Genomic DNA, 5,740 nt, shown 5'->3' with positions numbered 1-5,740 from the left:
TGTGCAGATTTTAACAAACGAAAATTTCTTAAAGAGATGGGAATACCAGACCACCTTACCTTCCTCCTAAGAAAGCTGTAAGCAGGTCAAGAAGCAGCACATAGAAATGGACATGGAATAATGGACTGCTTCCAAATTGGGAAAGGAGTACCTCAAGGCTGTATATTGTCACCCTGCTTATTTAATTATATGCAGAGTACCTCATGCGAAATGCCAGGCTGGATGAAGCACAAGCAAGAATCAAGATTGCCAGGAGAAATATCAATAACATCAAATATGCAGATGATATCACTGTTACGGCAGAAAGCAAAGAGGAACTAGAGAGTTTCTTAATGAAAGTGAAAGAGGAGAATGAAAAAAGCTGGCTTAAAACTCAACATTCAAAAAAAAAAATATGAGGATGGTATCTAGTCCCACGCTTCATGGCAAATAGATGGGGGAAACAATAGAAACAGTGAGAGACTTTATTTTCTTGGGCTCCAAAATCACTGCCAATGGTGACTGCAGTCATGAAATAAAAAGACGCTTCCTCCTTGGAAGGAAAACTATGACCAACCTCGACAGCATATTAAAAAGCAGAGGCGTTACTTTGACGACAAAGGTCCAACTCATCAAAGCTTTAGTTTCTCCAGTAGTCACGTATGGATGTGAGAATTGGACCATAATGAAAGCTGAGTGCCAAAGAATTGATGCTTTTGAACTGTGATGTTGGAGAAGACTCTTGAGAGTCCTTTGGACTGCAAGGTGGTCAAACCAGTCAATTGTAAAGGAAATCAGTCCTGAATATTCACTGAAAGAACTGATGCTGAAGCCGAAGCTCCAATACTTTGGCCACCTGATGGGAAGAACTGACTCACTGGAAAAGACCCTGATGCTGGGAAGGATTGAAGGCAGGAGGAAAAGGGGACAACAGAGGATGAGATGGTTGGATGGCATCACTGACTCGATGGACATGAGTTTGAGCATGCTCTGGGAGTTGGTGAAGGATAGGGAATCCTGGCCTGTTGCAGTCCATGAGGTCGCAAAGAGTCAGACACAACTGAGCAATTGAACTGAATTGAATGGAACTGATGGAAAGACAGAAAGAATAAGTGGTGAACTTTACCAAATTATTTGGAAACAAAATTTGTTTTTGAAAAAAAGCATTAGAGCTGTTTATCTCTCATTTTCATCCTTAACTACCCCTGGCTTAAAAAAAAAATGTTCTCCTGGGATTGAGAACAGTATGAAAGGATCACCTGAAGAATAAAGGAATAAAGAAATATAACACTCTCAACTTCATGAGGAACATAATGATGTAAGGAAGTATCTGAGAAGAAGGCAAAGAAAGAGGGAGGCAATGCTATGTGAAGTTGCACTTGCCAGTCCAGCATGTCAAAGTATGTCAGGAAATATTTTCTTGCATAAAAATAAATATGCTATCAATAACATTTTAAATAAGTGTATAAGTCTTCATTTTCTATTGTAAAGATGAAAACCTTAGCAGGCAGTTACTACTGGGTATTAACATATGAAGTGCTACGGAAAATCTACTCACATTACTGAACATGACTTTTTAATGAAAGATTTTGTCATTACTTACATATGGCTTTTTAAGTTTTCTCTACACAAAATGGTCTTTTGTACTGGATGCTTCAATGCATCTATTTAAAATATGTCATTAAAACAGAAAATACTCTTCATGGTCTGAGTTATGGAGTTTCTTTTTCTCCATTACTCTAATCTTTGAGACAGTAGCTAAATCTTTTCATTTGGTATTAGAAGGGCATTCTTGTAACTTTGCTTCTGTGACTGCCATGCTTTCTTCCTTTTATTCTTACCCATATGCCTGAAAGTGAAAGTCACTCAGTCATGTACAACTCTTTGTGACCCTATGGGCTATACAGTCCATGGAATTCTCCAGGCCACAGTACTGGAGTGGATAGCCTTTCCCTTCTCCAGGGGATCTTCCCAACCCAGGGATCAAACCCAGGTCTCCTGCATTGTAGGCGGATTCTTTACCAACTGAGCTCTCAGGGAAGCTGACCCAAATGCCTACATGCATTAGTAAGAAGTGTCCCCAAGCAATATTTAAGGGCTTAAAAACAGAACCAATTTAAGATACCATGGCATATTGGTATTAATTTTTTTCATCTTAGTTTAAACAATTAAAAGCAAAGCTGTTTAATATTTTGAATCCCAACAAGTTTAAGTTTTCACTTAAAACTCCTAAATAAGAAAAATAGAAAGTCCCTCAAATCTTATAAAAATGAAAATAAAAACTGAGTAGATTTTTTTTTTACAAAATACATTTGCTTAAAAAATAACATGTACCAATGGAAATATTTGTTGAATCAGTAGGTGTCAAAATCAGGCAGAGAATTCTCTGGTTAATTTAAACATTTCAAAACTCTGTAATATTATTTAGCTTTTACATGAAGTTTTAAGTCCTTATTTCCTGTCACCAGGATAAAAATAACAGCTTTAGAGATTACAAGGAGATATATATTTTATGTGTTTTTCAACTATAGAGTCCATGGCTTCTCAAGAGAAGATAATTTTCTAACTGAACATTCGGTCAGTGGAATGAGTTGATCTGCTAGTAAACTAATGGCCATCCTGGGGAGCCCTTGATTGAGAAGGACTGAGTTCATGAGAACATGGCTTCTGCTAGGGGCCTTTGTGCTTTGTAATTTGCCCAGAGTCCTCACCGTGAAAATATAAAGAGACTGTGTCCTTTTTTCTAAATGGTCTACTTTCAAACAAAATATTTATTTTAGTGAGCCTGTGTAACAGCATTGTCATGGGAGTGTAAGAGGGGGACTTTCCAGATTCCTGACCATCTGACACTAACTGAATCATTACATCTCCATATAAAATTAATAAGATTTCTTCTAAATGAGTGGCATATATATAACATTCAGACACTAGCTACTGTCACACATTTGTCATCTTATCTCTTATTAATCTATTTTCAGATATCTTGCATAAATTAGTCATAACATTCTTTGAAGAGAACATTTACTCCCTGATTTTTAAAAAATGCCAAAAGATGCTGAAAATATGACTGTCATTAGCAGGCTTTAAAAACAAAAGTGTTCATTGCATTTATATAACTCTAAAGTAATTTACTCCTCAATATATACAAGAAGTTAATTGCAGCCAGAATTCAGTATGCTGATACATTTTTATCCCTAAATAGAGCATTATAAACTGATACTAGTGTAATGACTCTAAACTCATTTAAACTTTCATTATGGTGCATTATATTGCATTTAATGTATTAAAAAAAAAAATTTTTTCCATTTATTTTTATTAGTTGGAGGCTAATTACAATATTGTAGTGGTTTTTGCCATACATTGCCATGAATCAGCCATGGATTTACATGTGTTCCCCATCCTGATCCCCCCTCCCACCTCCCTCCCCATCCCATCCCTCTGGGCCTTCCCAGTGCACCAGCCCTGAGCACTTATCTCATGCATCCAGCCTGGGCTGGTGATCTGTTTCACACTTGATAATATACATTTTTCAATGCTATTCTCTCAGATCATCCCACCCTCACCTTCTCCCACAGAGTCCAAAATTCTGTTCTATACATCTGTGTCTCTTTTTCTGTCCTGCATATAATGTATTTTAAAAGGTAAATCATATCAGTAATTTTTAGAATACTTTTAAAATAATATGTCCATAATAATATTTCAGATTTACAAATATATAGAAAGATATCTGATCATAACTTTAATACTCCAAGTTTCTAATAATGATGAGCTTTACTGTAAAGTGGGGCTTACCTAATAGCTCAGTTGGTAAAGAATCCGCCTGCAATGCAGGAGATCCCAGTTCAATTCCTGGATTGGGAAGATCCCCTGGAGAAGCTATAGGCTGCCCACTCCAGTATTCTTAGACTTCCCTTGTGGAAGAATCCAATGGTAAAGAATCTACCCACAATATGGGAGACCTGGGTTCAATCCCTGGGTTGGGAAGATCCCCTAGAGAAGGGAAAGGCTACTGACTCCAGTATTCTGGCCTGAAGAATTACATGGACTGAATAGTATAAAATATGAAAATTTGAAAAATATTTTATACTTAGTATAAAATATGAAAAGGTTCATTTTCTTCATTCTGAACCTAGTCTGTCAATTTTATTATCACCATACTCTATTCTGAAAAAAACAAAAATTAGCTCAATTATATTTTGATTTAACAAAAAGAAAGAGGTTATAAGATTGGATTTTTACTTTACATGACAATTATTTTAAAAATTGTTAATTGTTATACAGCATTTCAAATTCCCAGCATAACACTTTGGTATTTCCACATCTCTTCTTTTTTCCACGCCGTTCTCCATTCCATCTTTTCTTCAGATATTTATTGAGGGACTCAGTTAAATTCAACTACTCAGTCGTGTCTGACTCTTTGTGACTCCATGGACTGCAGCATGCCAGGTCTCCCTGTCCCTCACCAACTGCCAGAGTCCACCCAAACCCATGTCCATCGAGTTGATGATGCCATCCAGCCATCTCATCCTCTGTCATCCCCTTCTCCACCTGCCCTCAATCTTTCCCAGCATCAGGGTCTTTTCAAATGAGTCAGCTCTTCACATCAGGTGGCCAAAGTATTGGAATTTCAGCTTCAACATCAGTCCTTCCAATGAGCACCCAGGACTGATCTCCTTTAGGGTGGACTGCTTGGGATTTCCCTGCAGTCCAAGGGACTCTCAAGAGTCTTCTCCAACACCGCAGTTCAAAAGCATCAATTCTTCGGTGCTCAGCTTTCTTTATAGTCCAAATCTCACATCCATACATGACCACTGGAAAAACCACAGCCTTGACTAGACAGACCTTTGTTGGCAAAGTAATGTCCCTGCTTTTTAATATGCTATCTAGGTTGGTCATAACTTTCTCTCCAAGGAGTAAGCATCTTTTAGTTTCATGGCTGCAATCACCATCTGCAGTGATTTTGGAGCCCCCCCAAAATAAAGTCAGCCACTGTTTCCCCATCTATTTGCCATGAAGTGATGGGACCGGATGCCATGATCTTAGTTTTCTGAATGTTGAGCTTTAAGCCAACTTTTTCACTCTCCTCTTTCACTTTCATCAAGAGGCTCTTTAATTCTTCTTCACTTTGTGTCATAAGGGTGGTGTCATCTGCATATCTGAGGCTATTGATATTCCTCCCGGCAATCTTGATTCCAGCTTGTGCTTCCTGCAGCCCAGCATTTCTCATGATGTACTCTGCACAGAAGTTAAATAAGGAGGGTGAAAATATACAGCCTTGATGTACTCCTTTCCCTATTTGGAACCAGTCTGTTGTTCCATGTCCAGTTCTAACTGTTGCTTCCTGACCTGCATACAGATTTCTCAGGAGGCAGGTCAGGTGGTCTGGTATTCCCAAATCTCTTTCAGAATTTTCCACAGTTTATTGTGATCCACACAGTCAAAGGCTTTGGCATAGTCAATAAATCAGAAATAGATGTTTTTCTGGAACTCTCTTGCTTTTTTGATGATCCAGCAGAGTAATTATTGCCTCTTATTAAAAGAAATGCTCCTTTCTTAAGCAAATTAATTTAAATATTTTAGTAGAGATTTAATACTCAGAAAGGCAAATCATTTTACATAATTAGCAAATAGCTCTTTTCCACAATATTTCCTATCATGCCTCACACATGGGTGATTGTTAATGTTTTTTGAAGACGTGAATAAATAGAATGGATGAAATGGAACAGGATAAATGGAACAATATGGAATTCAACTTAATGAA

General features: G+C 37.5%; 1 protein-coding gene across 1 annotated transcript in view; it reads left to right on the top strand.

Annotated features, from left to right (window-relative positions):
* CNTN5 (contactin 5) overlaps positions 1-5,740 on the top strand; it is a 1,534,958-nt gene that overhangs the window by 1,421,033 nt on the left and 108,185 nt on the right. The window lies entirely within an intron of this gene.

This window comes from Cervus elaphus, chromosome 1 (genome assembly GCF_910594005.1).
Source record: "Cervus elaphus chromosome 1, mCerEla1.1, whole genome shotgun sequence".
In the NCBI taxonomy this organism is placed as follows: domain Eukaryota; kingdom Metazoa; phylum Chordata; class Mammalia; order Artiodactyla; family Cervidae; genus Cervus; species Cervus elaphus.
Note: the sequence above shows the minus strand (reverse complement) of the source record. Positions and strands in the feature narration are given on the sequence as shown.